Raw genomic sequence first — 19,127 nt, 5'->3', positions numbered from 1 at the left:
AGGTAAATTGCCCAAGTCTAGGATGTCTTAGAGTTATGATTCAGGCCCAGGAAGTGTGGCTTCAGAGTCTGATCTCTTAATCAGGGGGTTATAGAATTAATATTTAAACTGTTATAGCCTTCTGAGCCAAAGTTCTTTCCTCTCTTTTGTACTGGCTATTCTAACCGTCTTAAGTATTTACCGTTCATTGCAAATAAGAACAGATCACCAGATGGAAAACTTACGTGATCTGACATCATGTTGACACCATACGAAGAAACACATGTGCATCTGGAAGTAATGCAGAATTTTACTACGTACTGCAGTCTGATTGGCTTTGCTGGGTTAAATGAGTACAATTTGTACTTGGAACTGGATTCTCTTTTTCTGGTCCCTTGGCATGATAGTTCTGGGTAGTCTGTCTGCTTTTATCTGGCCACGGAGAATGGGGGATGAGCTATCCACTGCCTGTGGGGTCAGTGTGCTCTCGGGACTTTCCCTGGCTCCCAGTGACAGCAGCCGAGACCACTTCTCCGTCTCTGACCACCACTGCTTCTATCACCTTGTTGCATCGGATAAATACGTTCACTGCTCTACTTTCTCGGAATACTAGGCCATGAAGAATGGAATATTTCACCTTTGAACATAAGCACATAGTATTTACCCTTTTTTAGTGAGAGTATCCCCAAAGAGAGTAGAGTACCTCTATATTTTGCTTTGAATTTGGGTATCTGTTTGGGCTTATTTCACCAGCTGTTTTTTGTTTGTTTGTTTTTTAATCCAGAGTTGTGAGTAAAATGGAATTGTGTTTTTCAAAGAAACAAAACAATTTATTAGGAAGCATCTAAGTTCCCCATTCAGCATTCCCCAGGTGCTTTCCTGAAAAAGCACTGGGGAACAACTGGGGGGGGGCGGTGGCTACGGCTGTGGGGGCTGCAAGGGCCCTGGTCCCTGTCCCGCACTCTCATCAGTCACTTGCTCAACTGCCCCAGGGTAGGTTGATGCTGCACCCAGAGTTGGTTATTATCTCTGCTCTTTAGACAATAATTACTCCAGAACAAATCTAAGAATACCTGGGAGTTCAGGCCTTTTCTGATGTTTATAGCTTCAGCAGAAGAAAATCTAAGAAAAAATTGATAAATTTGATCTGAACCTAAGGGAAGGAGAAAAGCTTGTATTTCTAATTAAATTGCTGAGTTGGTTTCCAATCAATACACACCTGAAGAGATTTGAAACAAAAGAGAATTAATATTTGCTTTGGTCTTGCTAGCGCTTTTTTTTTTTGAGTTTAAAACAAAGGGGAGCTTCTCATTCAGATGAAACATAGTGTCAGGGGCAATAATGGATTTGCCAGCAATCAGAAATATCTTGCCTATTGACTTGGTAGATGCAAAATTATATCTTTTGTATAACAATCCTTTATCACTCCCTGACACTGAACACAAGTGAGTTATATTCTGTATATATAGCCACAGGAAAGATCACAAATTCAGATGAGGAAGCAGGCTGCCCTCCTGGGCTCAAAAAAGCTGAGAGATTAATTCCATAGAAAGTTCATCTGAAAACCAGTAGTGTTCAGAAAACTCTTTATAAGAAGACATAGAAAATTATTTTCAGAAAATATCCAACAATGTATAAAAGAAACTCTTGGGAATGAAGTGTTCTCTCTATAATTTTATTTCCTACCACTTTCTCTATGGCCATTTTTGGGCATCTTGGGAGTCGAGATCCTGAGACGTAGTTTCACTTACTCTTGAAAGTCTGAATGCGACCTAGTGCTTCAAGTTCAGATGAGGAGAAAGGTCTCTGTCAAGCAAGTTTTCAAATGGAGACCTATCAATTCACCCAGAAAAGAACAGGAACTCGGTTCTATCATAGAAGTAAGCTCACTGAAAATGAGCTTAAAATGGGGGCTACCTTTATTTTTCTCATTTTATATTATTTTAAGAATAAGTTGCAACTTCAGAAGGGATTGGAGACTGTCTGACGTCCCATTGAGAGTGCTTTGAATGCACAGATTTTCTTTATTGTTGGTGACTACTCTTGATCTAGAATTTACTTATTGTTTTTATTTATATATTGTGAAAATTTCAAACACACAAGAGAAAATAGAATAGTATAATAAACTCCTATGAACCTGTCATTTGGCTCTGCGTTTTGCCAGTGAAATTGGATCTTGCATTTGTCTGTCTTGTTGTCTACTGGTTTAGAAAATCTAGAAATCCTCTGGAATCTCCCTTCCCATAAAACAGCTCTAAAAAAAGGTGAAGTCATCACCATTGATTGGTTTCTTGCAGCTTTTAATGCATGTCATCTTCCATGTTATTTTCAGGTATTCCACCTTTTAATCTAATTTTTTTATTATTGTTGACACAGTTATTTTGTTTCATGCCCGTTTAGAGTTTATACATGCAATGGGAGCAGTCTGGTATGTCCTCTGGGCTGCAGCCACATGAAATGGGGCATGAGATGGGTGCAAGCTCCTTTCAGAGACACCAATGACCTGGATTAAGGCAGAGGAGAATTCAAGGATGGTGCCTACAGGCCCCTGTTTTTGGAGTAGTTATTTCAGTAAGCCTCTAGATGTGTGTTAAACTGGGTATCTGAGGCTTTAAGTTATGCAAAGTTCTCTTTCACAGAAAGACTAGGCCAGGGTTCCCCAAACTACAGCCCACTGGCCGCTTTCAGCCCCCTGAGGCCATGTTTCCGGCCCCCGCCATACTTCCAGAAGGGGCATCTCTTTCGTTGGTGGTCAGTGAGAGGAGCACAGGATGCGCAAAGCGCAACGTCGCTCACGTACAGTACTACTTCTGGTGACGCAGGACGCATACATCCCGGCTTTGGAAGCGCGTCATATCATTTGTTAGGGCTAGCAGTGACAAATATGGAACCGGACATTGACCATCTCATTAGCCAAAAGCAGGCCCATAGTTCCCATTGAAATACTGGACAGTTTGTTGATTTAAATTTACTTGTTCTTTATTTTAAATATTGTATTTGTTCCTGTTTTGTTTTTTTACTTTAAAATAAGATATGTGCAGTGTACATAGGGATTTGTTCATAGTTGTTTTTTTTTTTAGTCCGGCCCTCCAACAGTCTGAGGGACAGTGAACTGGCCCCCTGTGTAAAAAGATTGGGGAACCCTGGACTAGGCACTTTTTAACTGGCTGCTTCTGCATTGGACCCTGGAACATATCCAGGTGAGTCAGCAGGAGGTCTTAAGGAAGCATTTCTCAGCTCTCAGTTTGCTATACCCTTGTGGGTCTCCTGGATCCAAGACCCACTGGCTTTCAAAGCTAGATGTTGTGAAGACTTGTTTCCCTAGCAGGTGTAAAAGTTGGGGTGCTTGGTGCAGGGTTGAAACCCTTTGCTCCTCAGACAGAAGCTCTGAGTTTTAAGTTCCCTCCTGATTGTGGGTTGTCACACCTCTGATGGGGTTTATGGCAAGATTGTGTCTCAGCCTCTCTTACCTGTTTCAGTGTGGGTTTTTTCCTTGTTCACACATGTGTCGGAGTCACTCTGCTAGTTTTTGGATTTCTTTCAGAAAAAAGTTCTATATGTAGTTATAGATTTTGTATGTCCATGGAAGGAGCTGATTTCAGGATCTTTCTATGTCATCATCTTGAACTGGAACTCTTAAGTTTTCCTTTGCATCTAGTTCTCACTTAGAGGTTACCTGTTACAGTAGAAGAAGCCTTTCCAGATGTCAGTTTTCTCTTTCTGTCCATATACATTCTTCTCTCTTTCTTCCCATAGGAATATGATGTTTACCCAGTGGCTTTATTTAACTTTAACCTTTGATATAATGGCAAGTAGTTACACCCTATTGTTACTATCACAAGTACATTACAGAGGGGAAAATGGCAAAAGAGCTGAAAAACAAACTGAAGAAATAGAATTGGTGTAAGAATTCTTTGCTTTGTAGTGAGTATGGATTACCTCTACTTTGAGACAAGACCAGCTTTTGGACATCAATAATATAAACAATGCCTCTTTCAGAGAGGATTTGCCCATTTTCATAATGTTGCTTGTAGGCACAAAAATGAGAAACAAATAGAAAGAGCATAGACTCACCCCAGACAGGAAAGACTATGTCCCAGTTCTTCCTTTTACAGGCGTGGCAGGATGCTGGGCTCTGCTCTCTTGACCACATTAACTGTTCTCACAAGAGGGGTAATACTAATTTCTCTGCCTTTTTCTTAAATTTCCCTTTCTCCACCCTACCCTCTCTTCAAGTATGGTGGGGTTTTTTTTAATACTGTTGCCTCAGGAATATGTTACAAATGACAAACAATAGAAGCAAGAAAAAGTTGTTCCCTTGCAAAAGTTGTTCCTGGCTTAAATTCAAGGGCCAGCACTGCAATAGAAGTAGTGTTGAACTCATGGCACAATAACAGGATGCAGCAAAGACCCTGGAAGAAGTGGTGTAGATGAGAAGAAAGATGTGTCTTACTTAGTTCAGGCTGTTGTAACACAATCCTATAGACTGGGTAGCTTATAAATAATAGACATTTATTTCTCATAGTTCTGGATCTAAAGTTTTAAGGTAAAAAATCCAGCATGGTTGGATTCTGGTGAGAAGCCTCTTTTGGGTCGCAAATGATCATTTTTTTTGTATCTTCACATGGTGAAGAGAGTAATTGTAGTCTTTTCTTATAAGGGCACTAATTCACACTTCTGACCTAATCACCTTTCAAAGCCATATGAAAGGTGAAGAGACACAAATATTCAGTGCATAAAAAGAAGAGAAATGAAAGAGGATGTTAGATATTTGGTGAGAAGGACTTTATAATGTTGCAAAAATTATGCAAGGGGATCTTTTCATCGTTCTCTAGACCCAAGTAAATTCCTGGCTCTCTTATGATGAATTTATATACTTTTTCCTTTTTTCTTTCTTTGCAGAAATTACTATCCATAGTGACAAAATAATATAGAACATATCTGTCAACACTTTGATCTGGAGTCCTAGTCAATGTCCCCATTCTGCATTCTCCTATAGATACTTTATTCATATGCTGATTTTGAGCTTTTGCTCACTGTAGCTGACAGTTATGTTTCTTTTTTGAGTTCTAGAAAGAACAGAGACAAGTCATTCAAGACATATTTCTGTGGAATTTTATTAAACTTTTCTCAAAAACATAATAAATACTATTGATAAAAATATAAACAAAAAAGAACACATATGACACGAAAATGATCCTAATTCATACATTCAAAGAAACTCATGTTAATTAACTATTATTAAAATCTTAAAACTCAGTGATTAAAAAGTAATAATTTATTCATGCTCCTGGTTTTATAGGCTAATTGGGCAGTGCTTCAGACCTAGACTGGGCTTTGCTGATCTCAGTGGGGCTCATTTTTGCAACTGTCATTAGTTGATGGGGCAGCTGGGACTAACTGGGGTGACCTGGGGGCTGCCTTGACTCTGGCTGGTCTAGTGTGGCCTCAGCTTAGAACTTGTCTCTGTTTCACATGGTCTTTTGCTCTCAGCAGGCTAACCCAGGTTTACTGTTCTCCTGGCAGAAGTAGCAGTCCAAGAGGGAAGGGAGAAATGTTCAAGGACTCCTGGGGCCTAGGCTTGTAATGGGCACATTGTCAATTCTTCTACATCTTGTAAGTCAGAGCACACACCAAAGAGGAAAATAATAAACTCTACTTCTTAGGGGTAGATACTCCAAAGACAGGTGAAAGATTGACGCTTTTTTACAATCAATCTGCTACAACTTCTTTTTTTTTTTTTTTTTTTTTTTTGCATTTTTCTGAAGCTGGAAACAGGGAGAGACAGTCAGACAGACTCCCGCATGCGCCCGACTGGGATCCACCCGGCACGCCCACCATGGGGCGACGCTCTGCCCACCAGGGGGCGATGCTCTGCCCATCCTGGGCGTCGCCATGTTGCGACCAGAGCCACTCTAGCGCCTAGGTCAGAGGCCACAGAGCCATCCCCAGCGCCCGGGCCATCTTTGCTCCAATGGAGCCTTGGCTGCAGGAGGGGAAGAGAGAGACAGAGAGGAAGGCGCGGCGGAGGGGTGGAGAAGCAAATGGGCGCTTCTCCTGTGTGCCCTGGCCGGGAATCGAACCCGGGTCCTCCGCACGCTAGGCCGACGCTCTACCGCTGAGCCAACCGGCCAGGGCTGCTACAACTTCTTTTAATTAATTTATATAGGTATAGATATTTATATGTAGATACAGATGTACTTTAAAATGTAAATAATAAAGTTCTAAAAATCTGTATACATAAAATGTATATATTTGTGTTTTATGTATAATCATGTAAATAATTCAGTGTAAATAGTAACTATAATGTATAATATGTATAATACAATAATTATAATTGTTATACATAATATATACATAATTGATAAGCTAGAATTATAGAACTTATTCTGAATTTATTTCATGCTCTATTATAATTATTCCTTACTTTATTAAATGATGATGTTTGAAAATATTATTCTAGTGGTGCAAAATATCTGTGTGGATAATCTATATTTTAAATAACAGATGTGTCACATTTTTTTCTTACAGTTTATTGAAGTAGTCACTTTTTAAATTTTATATTATAGTAAAAAATGGTGAGCAATAAATTCTTTCCAAAATAGAATTAAATCATTTTGTAACAGTGAAAAGAACTAAATACAATGATCAAAAATAATTTTAGGAAAATAGAAAATATTTAATAAAGAATTCATGAGTTATCTTAAACAATAATAAAACTATAATTAGGACATGTGATTCTGAGAGTGTGAGAAATGAAGTAAAAATGTGCTCTTTTCCCTGCCTTGCACTGGAAAGAGCTCTACACGATATCTTTGGCACATACTCTAGGCCCTAGTAATTCTACTCTAAAGTACAAAACCCAGAGAAACTCTCACTTATAATGCCATACGGATATAAGAAGTGACATAATGGCATTATTTGTAACAATAACAAAGCTGCAAACTTTCAAAATGCTCATCAAAGAATGAATAAATTTATTGTGATATATTTATAAAATAAAATACTCTTAAGCAGTGAAAACTAGTGAACTACAACTAGTTCAGAACAAGGTTCTGAAGCCAGATTGCCTTGGTTCCTATGTTGTTCCAGCTTTTAAAACTTGCGTGACTATGACCAAGGTTCCTAGCCAATTTGTACCACATTTACCTCATCCCAAAGGTGGTAATACAATCTATTTTATTGGGGTTTTTTTTGGTGTGTGTGTGTGTGTGTGTGTGTGTGTGTGTGTGTTTTGTGGGCAACAAATGTAAATACAGGATATGGCAAAAGTAGGTTTACAGTTGTGAGAATATGTAACAGAGTTTATTCTTGTATTATTATGTATTAATTATTATACTATTTGCCATATGAACAACTGTAAACATGCTTTTGCCTCACCCTGTACAAATGAATCACTTATGGTAGTACTTGACACATAGCTCTCAAATACTACCTGTCACTTTAGAAAAGATTTTTGTTTGTTTTTTATTTTTGTTTTGTTGGATATTAAAGAAATACATTTGCTCTCTGCAAATCAAATCTTTTTCAGGTTGAGTTATTTTTATCCATTTTACTTTGGGTGTGATGCTTCCATCTTGGGCCTTTATAGTGACTCTTCCTTCTGCTTGGAACGAGCTTCTCCTTTATCCACTTAGTTCTTCATATCTCTCCTCAGACTTCACCTTCTCAGTGAAGCTTACACTGACCAGGCTATTTATAATTGCAACCTTCATCTCTACCCCTGGTAATTTTGATTTATCTTACACTGCTCAATCTCCATCTCCCATCTCATTTTCTAACATACTGTATATGCAGTTTGTTATTAATCTTATTGTTTGCTGCCTGCCACTCCTCAATAGAAAGCAAGTTCCTCATGGGCTAGGGTTTCTGTTTATTTTGTTCAGTTATGAATATGCTGCATTTAGAGCTGTGCCTGGCATATAGTAGACACTTGAGTATTTTGTTGAATGAAAGAATGAGTAGGTTTGAATCTTCACCTAATATCTTATTGATTACAACCTTTGGAGACTCATTTAACCTTTTTGAGCCTGTTTCCCCATTGATATTTTGGAGATAATAGTACCTTCCTTTGAGGTTTGTTGTATGATTCAATGGGACATCTATGAAAGTACTCTGTACAAATCTGACATATATATTGGAATGAAAGAAACCTTGCTGTTCCCTTCCTTCCCTATCTCCTTTCTACTCCATTATCATCATCCTCTGTTTCCATAAAAATTATTAAGTTGCTCACTAAATATTTAATAAATTTTTGAATAACGCAGGTTATAGAGCAATTAAAATCTCCAGAATGGCATGGATTAAGCATTATAAACGTTTAGAGAAGGGCATATTGTGAAAGGATGGAAGACAGGAAAGGTCTCACAAGGAAGAAGGAAACTTGAGAGTGGAGAGTAGAGTTTGGAGAGCCGGAGTTCAGGCTTCGACGTTGTGCTGGCCAGTCGGATGCCTTGCCAGTCCTTTGCTTCTCTCCACTTGGTCACACATAGAAAAATTGGTGATGATGTCTTCTTAAGTTTGAATCAAGGATTAAGTGAGGTGATTTTTGTAAAAGCATCTGTTTCATGCTGTCACATAGCAGAACTTGAAAAAAACTACTTGGATCTGAGGGAACATTTAATCTTTACCGAGATAAAGGGAATTTCAGCATTTAGAGATGGTGGGAATAGAGAAAGATGTTACAGATTCGATGAGGTGCAAGGCATAGATGGGTGAACATTTTGGAATCATCAATGTAACCTTTATAAGCATCTATAAGAATTTATGAAAATAAAAACATCAATTTTAGCTAGAATATGAGAGGTCTTTATCTCCATGTAAATATTTGAAACTATTTGGTGGTCAATGACAAACCTGAAGATTATTTTGACCACCAAATTAATAAAATGTAAACTATTTTTTAGTGAGATTGATTACTAGGACAGCAAGTATGCAGGCTCCATTGGAAGAGAAGAGTTTCCAGGCAGTGAGACCAATTCCTACTGGGTGCCTGGCGCTTAGCCAATATTTACTGAATTAATTGAATATTAAAGAATATATTTGGATTTGTTAGATGCCCTATTCACCATTCTAATTAGTGTCTAGTGACATTATGCACATGATAATGCTTTGCTTACTCTTTCAATTTCTGATGCTTGTAACAGGAATGAAGAAAATGGACTTAATCCAGTGACTGAGGATTGACATACTGTCTCCTCTTTGCCCATTTAAAATGCAGAGATTGAAAGTCAAATTTAAAAGATAGAAAAGATTGCATTAAGTTATTAAATAAAATGTCCCTTGAGGCTAAAGGTATGATGGGATATAAATAGCCATTTGTCAGCAATACAGGATTAACCACCTTAAACCTTTTTTTTTTTTTTTTCCTCCTAACAAAATGATGGCTCTTGCAAAACTGAGCAGGCTTCTTGTTTGAAGTGATCTTTTGTTGACACTTGTGTGCCCTAGTGGAACTGTCATCCCAATTTGTGAGTGGGCGCTCAGCCAATTTGCAAATGGGCATGAGCACAGGCAGCCAGTCTTTGTGGCTGACGTGCATTGATTATTCAGGATGTCAGGCTAGTAAAGTTGAAATGGCCGTCTGTCCTCAGCTTCTGTGCTGGCCACTGAAGGGATGGGCTGTCATGAATCCAGCTTTCAGCTCAATTAATTCCCCAAAATAAGAATTAGCTTTTACTATGAATTGCAGCAAATTAATATGCCTAGGAAATCAGAATAGGTATTCCTCCAAAGAAAAAAGCAGAATCTCTTTATGACTGTATCTGTACAAAATGAAAGATAGACTTTATAATAACAATAAAAAAAACCTTCATTTACCACTCTGTTTTGTTTGTTTGTTTTCAGAGACAGAGAGAGAGTCAGAGAGAAGGATAGATAGGGACAGACAGACAGGAATGGAGAGAGATGAGAAGCATCAATAATTAGTTTTTCGTTGAGACACCTTAGTTATTCATTCTTTGCTTTCTCATATGTGCCTTCACCGTGGGGCTACAGCAGACCGAGTAACCCCTTGCTCTAGCCAGAGACCTTGGATCCAAACTGATGAGCTTTGCTCCAGTCAGATGAGCCCGCACTCAAGCTGGTGACCTTAGGGTCTCGAACTTGGGTCCTCCTCATCCCAGTCTAACGCTCTATCCACTGCGCCACCACCTGGTCAGGAGACCACTCTGGTTTTGTTTTTTAACTATCTCTCCCCAAGAATGGGTATGGTTCTAAGAAATGATAACATTTTATTCATATTTTCCAAGAGAGCAATGAATTCTAGGGTACTGCCATTTTGAAGCCTTCTGACTTTTTTTTTTTCATTAAAAGAATTAATTTAAAGGCATAGATCTCTAAATCCTGGTTGTCAGTACATTAGTCCAGTGTTCTAGCACTGGCAGTTTCTGGAGTGACTTTCTACATATTGAGTCTCATCAGGTTCTTTCTGGAAAGCTAATAGATGAATCTTATTTATGCATTCCAGAATGAATGTTGGTGGTCTCTGGAGTCTGATGTATTGAGCTGACTCCATTAAACAGCTGAAGGGCAGAGCCTCTCCCTTATTCACAGACATGTCCCTAGTCATTAGCACAAAGCCTATACCAGGTGCTCACTAAATATTATTTATTTATTTTATTATTATTATTAAGTGTGAGGTGGGGAGATAGAGAGACAGACTCTCACATGTACCCTGACTGGGACCCACCCAGCAAGCCCCCTATGTGGTGATGCTCTGTGTATTTGGGGCCATTGATCATTGCTTAGCAACAGAGCTATTTTAACACCTGAGGCAAGGTCATGGTGTCATCCTCAGGGCCTGGGGTCAACATGCTTGAATGAGCCATGGCTGTGGGAAGGGGGAAGAGAAGTAGAGAGTGAAAGGGGAGGAGGAGGGGTGGAGAAGCAGATGGTCACTTCTCCTGTGTGCTCTGACTGGGAATCAAACCCAGGACTTCCACAGCTGGGCCAACACACTACCAGTAAATCAACAAGCCGGGGCCACTAAATATTTTTTAAATCAATGAGTGCAACTCATGATGCAGGATCTGTTTAGAGGGGTTCCGGGGACATAGCAAAAGGGAAGGGGAAGAGAAACGCAACTCATTGAACTCAAAATACAATAGGCAAGTGCTAGGTTCTTTACAATATATGTGTGGGTATTCCTCTTAACTTACCCATATTTTAATTAACAGCTTAGATGTCACTGTCTTCATTCAGCAAATTTTCTGATCATTCAGGTCTGGGTTACTTGTCTCTCCTATATGTCCCCACTTTTCTATCACAGTGTATTGTAATTGCTCGTTTATGGGCTATACCTCTGTCTTTCTTGCTCACCACTGAGCCCTAGGGCCTGTGATATTGCCTACTCCTTTGGTCTTTTTAGTAAGTTGTTTAGTTTCATCTTTTCCATGTTTTCAACATGGAACTATTAAAAATCATGTGAAGAAAGTTAGGTTCAGATAGGTTAAATGACTTACTAAAAGCAAGGAGCTTATAAATAGCAGAACCTGAATTAAATCCAGATCCAGTCCCTAAGTCTATCTTTTTTCTTCTATATAATGCTGCTTTGCTACTTTATGATACTGATGATTTGGTGTCTAGAGCCTTTGAAAAGTTCATGCAATGAGAAAAATGTTACTGACTAGAGATCTGTTCAGGGAAGCCTACAAATCAGCCACCTGAGATGGAGAAGCTTCCAGCCTTACGGTGACCATTTCTAATGCAGGAATGTTGAGCCTGCCTTGCAACTTCATCTCCAATGCTTTATGTTTGTTTTCAATATTTCATTTATAAAAGTAAACTCGGTGCCTGGACATCTGGGTATATAGGCAAACAATAAGATATCATACATTTCAATTTCAGCATAAGCCAGAGGGACTCTCTATCAAATCAGGCAAAAGCCTGACTGGAAAGAAGGGATAAAATTTTATCAGGAGAATATATTAAAAACAGATGGAATTAGGAAATAGGTACAAGGACAAATCATACATACAGTACCTCTACTGCCCCTAACTACATTGTGAAAGCGTAGACTACATATTCCTAAAGCCAATCTAAGAACAAAAATAAAAGTAGACAAACATCCTCAAGGTAACTTTAAATTAGTCAGTTAGGTCTTTTTCTACTGCTCCCTGTTGCATAGTCAGGGTCTTGGGAGGCAGAAACAAAAGTTTCAGAATTTATTTATTAGCCTAATAGGAAAAGAAAGAGAAATAGCAAGAGAGAAATAGAACACCCTCAAACTAATATTACTCAGAGCTCCGTCTAGGATGGTGGGAGAAAAGGTGAAGAAAAGTTTCAATTTAGGTATCCCGCATATATGCCATGACCTTTCTCAAAGAGCCTTCAAAGATGCTTCAACCTGCTCCATTGTTTTTTAATCATCTTGGGATGAGTATGACGGAGAACAAATTCTGTATTTTTAATCTTTGTCTTGATAATGCACAGGCTAAGGGATCCAGAATGAAGAGAATTTTTTTTTCTTTCATATAAAGCACCTTTTTAAAAACCTCTACCTTGTATAATCTTATGGTCGAGAAAATATGTTAAAGATTATTTAGCTCCCACCCTTTACTTCAGACATCAGAGCTTTAAACATGGGACAGCATTAGATAATGCTTCCCATTATGCCCCACTGCCCTTGACCCTTAGAAAGCATTCCAGATTTAACACCATGACCAAGGCTGTGGTGTTGGTTTCATGACAGAGATGCCACCTTTTACCAGACTGGTAGTTCTTCCCAGAGGTCAAGTTCCATCAGAGGTGAGACAACTCTCAGCTTCCGTTGGGCTATGTCTCCAGTTTGAGGCTTTTTTGGCCTCTTTGGCCAAATTGGGATGGTGCTGTTAGGGCAATACTATGCATTTCCATTCCCCAACTTAAAATACGAACTATCTACTTTTTATCTACAATAATTATTGGGGTGTAGTAGGAACAGGCACATATAAACACAATAGGAAAACAGAACAATATAATAATGAACAGTTTTAGTGCGTTTATGTAAAGGAGAAGGCATGGGGAAACTAACTCTCCATACTATCTTTTCAAATGTTTGTAAATCTAAAACTGTTCTAAAAAATAAAGTATCTTTTATAACCAAACAAGCAAATGCCACAGTCCGCATTTTTTTTTTCTGCCTGCATTTTCCCTGGTCCTTTATATTTTTATTCTAGGGCCAAAGCAGCTTAGTTTACTGAAATCCCAAACAGATGCCCACAGGTAGAAAAAACCTGTTAGTTCACTTGTAGACTAAATAGAAATCTCAATCTCTTATGCTCAGAGCTACCTTTAGGTAACATTCTGCAGAAAAGAGAAGGAAAGAGACTAACAACAAAAAATGGTTGGGTCTTGTTTGAGTAACATGGCCTCTGAATATTTCTACCTTAAATCTTGTCGGAAGCATGGACTCCCTGAAGCCAGCATTTATAGTGACTCTTCTACTCTCCGCAGTTACCAAGGAGCATGGATTTTATGTGCAATTGTGGAGAAGAAAAATTGTATTTATACAGAGGTCACACTTTGTTATTATGATGAGTACCAAAAATGAATAAAATTCATTTCTATCCTAACAAAATAAACTAACAACCCTCCCAAAACCCCACAAAAATACTGCCACAGAGAACAGTGAGTGTTATTTAGAAGGGGAGTGATAAAAAAAATCATTATTGTGTTATTTTATGTTCAGAAAATGAATACATTAATGCTGAATGTTATGGAGCAAGACACAGCAGCTTCTGCCATTTCTCTTGAGGAAAACATAAAAGGGACGCAAAATAAATATTATGTGTAACTGACATGTAGTCACCCCAATCGTGAGTCCGCGGATTATATGCATCAGAGAGTTGTTTCATTTTATTAGTATTTACCAATATATTATTTAGAAATATTATGAGCTCATATTCAGAAATATACTTCTAAAAGAAATCCGCAATGAGAGCAAGAACTCATAGCATATTAAATTTATAAGACATGGAGAAGTTAATAAATCGCTTTTTATTAAGGCTAGATTCTCCTCTTTCTTTGACACAGTGATGTATGCATGCAACCAAATATCATAACCCTAATATTTTGGTGCATGTGAATGAAAGTAAAAATATTCAGCTGTTAATAAAAATTATTTCCTAAGGCATATATTCATGTGGAGGATTAGTTTAGCCTGAGCTCTATTCTTAAAACAAAAAAACAAAAAAACAAAAAAACAGGAAAAGGCAAGGTCTTTGCTGCTCAAGTCACCTTCCCCCATGTCCCTACTTTGCCTCCCTCAGCTGGAAAACTACCTTAATTCTCTATTTGGGGTGATGAGACCTGCTGATCCTGTGACTAAATGAAAAACTGTAAAGGTTCTTATTTACTCTTGTACAGAGTCAGCCATTTTAAACCTATTTGTATTCAGAGTGTTGCTCTCAGTCAGACGCGGCTGCGGTGTACGAGCTGTGCCTCTGACGCGAAACCCGACGCCGGTCCTGCAGGCGGCCCTGGCGGGCTCCGGTACCTTCATAGCCCCCTTAGCGCGCGCGGCGCGGCCAGGACGCCTCCGCACCCGCACCGGTCTCCCGGAACGTGTGAGCAACGGAGAACACAAAACGGGGCATTCTGGCTACACTAACAAACGCAGAAATGGATGTCATGAATGGCATATGGGAAATGAAAAACAACTGAAATTAGCTTTGGCTAATTATGTAATGACTGTGGGTGAATCGCCTCCTCTTCTCAAAAACTCTATTTTCTCTCTTATGTTTTTAAGAAAGGCGTTTGAATTCAGGTTCCCTGTGTGGCAGTAGTGATTTCACACATATAATCTAAGTTTTTACCGTATAAATCTAGTTTTCCAAGAGAGTTTATGTATATGTGTTTGCATAAGATCTCATAAAACTACTGAGAGTTCCAAAAGTGAATGCAGATATGATATATCTATTCTCCAGAAGAAAAACTATTCTCGTTATTTCTAGTGCAAAGACATATACCTTTTAATAGATTATAGACTGTAGATTATATTTCTCTTAGGGAAAGACATTAGGGGTCAAAATACCACTTCCTGCCTCATTGTCCTGCACTTGGAATCTCTGAAAAAGGCAGCATGGGTAGTGCTTAAGAGACAAACCCTTGAAGCACACCTTCCGCTGTCCCAACAGTGCCACCCATTAGCTGTGTGGCTTGGGCAGGCCACACTATTTCCCTGTGCTTGGGTTTCCTCTCCTGAAAAATAGACTACCTCATAGGACTGCTGAAAGTTAAATGAGTTTCTTTGAGTAACTTGCTCCCAACAGTGTCTGGCCCATAGTAAGGACTGTTTGCGATGGTGGATATTACTTCTTGGAACAGAATAATGGGCTCATTCACCTCAACCTCTACTTTCAAATGACAGCTCTCACTGTCACCATTCCACCAGCTTAGGGGAAAACATCAAACCAGTTTATCTTAGATTCTTGGGGACATGCAGATGTGGGTATCTGATCCTTACTTTCAAAGAAATTGGAATCTGATGGAAAATATGATTCCCAGATAACATGACAAGAGTATATCCTCTCAAACCAGATGAATATTTAAATAGGAACCAAAGTCTCATAAATCACCCAAAGCCAACAGACCAGAGCTTTAAAAATGTGAAAGCCAAAGCAGAAAATTACCTAACTGTGAATGAATATTAGCATCTGCATGACTTGTTTTTAGATCTTCCTTACTTAGCAATAACCCTTCTTCATTCTGCTATAGAAAACACTGTTTCCCTTAATAGGCGTTAAACCAACACTAATTCCTGTGGTTTCCTGATCAATAGCAAAACGGATGCATGTGTATACTTTTTTTCATGTTGGTTAAAACTCTGTGGACTGCAAGCTGTTTTCCCTCTGATGCTGTTTTTATATTCAGGTCTTCTAGGTATCATAAGAAACAAAATTAAGAGTAATATATGTTCATTTTTAAAATAAGCCAAACTAAGCTATAAAATTTTAGATGCCTTTGAGTGTACCTCAAAGAATGTGACATCAGCAGTTACATAATTTTATTGCTGATGTTAAGGCTGTGACAAACTCTCAGCTACAGTTTGCTCTGAATGTCGGAAAATGAACCTTATGAATTTTAATGCCTTTTACTTTTGACATTGATTTATGTTTTGTACAGCTGTACTTTTCTATGCACTGATATAAATAAACAGCATCCTTAATAGAACATTTGCAGCATGCCTTGTTCCAAAGTGTTACTTTTTTAACATCAGCTGGAGGTTGTTTAAGTAATAATATTCAAAGTATGTATACTAATCACAACAATTTGAAGTGATATAAAGATGTCTATAAATGTTTGTGTGTTTGTTTTACAGATTCGAGCTTTTAGGTATGAAAACAGTGTTCAAATAAAGCTGTTAGAGCTGCACTCAAACACTGCCAGAAACAAAGATGACATGATGATAATCTAATAGACTAAGAGCCAGCATCTGACGGTGAGTCATTTAGATAGGAGGTGTTTCTGTTTATTCAAGGGCAAAGTTTGGCCTCCAAACTGGGGGAACAGAGGGCATAGAAAAGGAGATTTTCCTGTACCCTTTCTGTTTATGATTTGTGCATCATTGGATGACACCTTAATTCATTTCACTTTATTCACCTAACAGACTTTTGGAATCCAGTTCTATGGAAATTGTCATGTACTCAGAGAGCACGGACTTCCTTCCTCCATTTCTTTATGGGACCAGCGTGACTGCTACTAAATGTAGGAAGGATTCTCATAAACCAATTTTTCAAGGTGCTTATACCCTATTTTCTCTCATTAGTGTGAGATAAGCTCAAATGAAAGGGAAGGTCTTCATCATGAAGAGGATTGGATATACATATTGCCTCACACTCTTATTTTGGGCTCTCAGTAACCAAAGAATGTTTATAAAAATAAAAGTGTCTATGTGAAGATCAGGAACAACTCGTATGAACTGTTTATATATTTAACAGGTATGATTTTTACTCCACAACATGGAGGCCAAAGAAATACCATATTTGTTTATTTTGCGAGTCAGTTAGTCTGCTGTAAGTCCTCACACACTTGGCCGCAAATGGAAGTCTGATCATCTTTAGGGGAAATTCTTCACTCTTGAGAGGGTAGTGAAGAACTCGATGTTCTCCTGAATCCCAGAACATTTTGGGAAAAGTGTTGAGTATTTAGTGGGCACCAGTCACTACAAATATACCTGTTATCCAGTCTTCATGATTCATGCAGTGTAAACTCTTCCAATGAAATAGAACATATGTTATATGCAATTGAATTCTGTATCCCAAAATTATTTTCTTAAAGGTTAGTTTTCTGTAAATGGTTAAGCATTGTGTACATGCTCGTAAAATCTTTCCTGCTGTTTCTTAATAGCAACAACCCAAGGAACTTGACAGGTTCACTGCTAGCCCATATGGCCATTAGAGGAAAAGATATTGTGCCCTGAGACACTCAAGCAACCTCTGCTAGGAAACTGTCTCCGGTTTGAATGGTGACCCCTGGTTGTAAACAGCACAGCTGTGTATAGCAGCTCAATAGAGGTTAGAGATGTCTTCGTACTTTGGTTTTGGTTTTTTGCTCAGTATAGTACTAACGGTACTAGATATGAGGAACTATGGAGCTGAAGGGGACTTTATGATCATTTGACCATAAGGAAAACTGAGGCCTAATAAGTAAAATACACTTGGTCACAGAAATGGAATTAGGACATACATTTTCTCACTTCTTCACTGCCTCATTTTCCATTTTGACAAATTCTAAAAATCAAGTCTTGGCTTGAAAAAAAATTAAAAAACAGAACAAAAAATATCTGCATATGAATATGAAAGAGCTAACTTTTCAGGTAATAAAAGATTAACCCCATTAAAAATTATGCTAGTTAAAATGCAGCTACCTTCCAAAAGCAAATGTACACAGAATATATTTTATTTAGCAGAATGCTCCTCTGTATGTAATATTGTGATGACAGGGTATGTGTCATATATAATATACTAAAAGCTATGGCATTGCATCTCAAGGACTTCCCCTCAAAGAGGTATTAAATAGTGAATATAAGTTAGTAGTAATCACTTGTTAGGGCTGGGAGGAGGGTTTCCAGATGACCTGAATTACATATTTTAAAAGTCAACCTTCAGTATCTTGGGACTGCATTTTCACTGTCATTGTCTCTCACCAGCTTAGCTGAGCCAGTCCACCTTCTCCCTTAGCTTTTGCTCTCTTGGTTTTCCACTGAGTCATTTGTGAAACCAAAGCAGACTCAATATCACAGTACTTTTGAAGGGGCCTAATGATTCTGATGGAATCAGCAATACAATTAACAAGAAATAAATATACAGCTTTCAGTGTGAACATCCTGTGTTATCCTTTACATAGGTTTGCTTTTGATGAAAAATAGTGAAGACTCTCTGAGTTTAGGGACTTAATAGCTTCTATTTTCAATAGAGGGTGATTCTTCCAAGGGCAGAACAAATTACATAGATTTATTACATTTTTACTCAGTGCATCTACACTTTACCTCATGTGTTACAAAGTAGAGTCTTTTATTCTCCATTAAAGTCTTTAATTTTAAAGGGGGGATAAATGGTGAAGGAAGGAGACTTGATTTGGGGGTGGTGAATGCATAATGCAATATACAGATGACGTATTCTAAAATTGAACACCTGAAACCTATATAATTTTATTAATTTATGTCACCCCAAGAAATTCAATTAAAAAAATGAAAGCTAAAAAAAAAAGCGTATTATCAATTTCTTATGACCTCAAACTATAGTTTGAGTTTTTCTAAGCATAGTTTACAATGGACATAGCACAGCTATAACCAGAGGCAGGTTTAACAGTGGGTGCACTGGGTGCATGCCCTAGGCCCCTATTTCTGAAGGGCCCTGCAAAACCCCAACTTTATACTTTTTTCTAATATTAAGGGCTCAATATTTTGTCTGCATCTGGGGCCTCAACTGACCTTAATCTACCTATGGCTGTACTAATGTCTCCCAGTCATTTTGGAGGGTCTCTAAAAGGGACCCAGAAGGCAGTCACCGAGCAATCTATCAGGTGTGGTCCCCACAGCTGGCTGCTGCCCCGCTCTCGCCTGCTGTGCGGCGCTGGCTGGTGCTGGTCCCTGGCTGCAGAGATGTATCAGTGGGGATCAAATAAACAAATACTTAAATAAATAAAGTCTTTACTTTTTTTTTCTG

General features: G+C 38.4%; 1 long non-coding RNA gene across 1 annotated transcript in view; it reads left to right on the top strand.

Annotated features, from left to right (window-relative positions):
- The window catches only part of LOC136335104 (uncharacterized), a 40,311-nt gene extending 21,393 nt beyond the window's left edge, over window positions 1-18,918 (top strand). The window contains exons 2-3 of the long non-coding RNA XR_010731267.1: window positions 16,280-16,399; window positions 16,568-18,918. This is a non-coding gene — a long non-coding RNA (uncharacterized lncRNA). The remainder of the gene's footprint in view (window positions 1-16,279; window positions 16,400-16,567) is intronic.
- The last annotated feature ends 209 nt before the right edge of the window (window positions 18,919-19,127 follow it).

Source organism: Saccopteryx bilineata, chromosome 4 (assembly GCF_036850765.1).
Source record: "Saccopteryx bilineata isolate mSacBil1 chromosome 4, mSacBil1_pri_phased_curated, whole genome shotgun sequence".
NCBI lineage: Eukaryota > Metazoa > Chordata > Mammalia > Chiroptera > Emballonuridae > Saccopteryx > Saccopteryx bilineata.
This window is presented reverse-complemented; position numbering and strand designations above follow the sequence as displayed.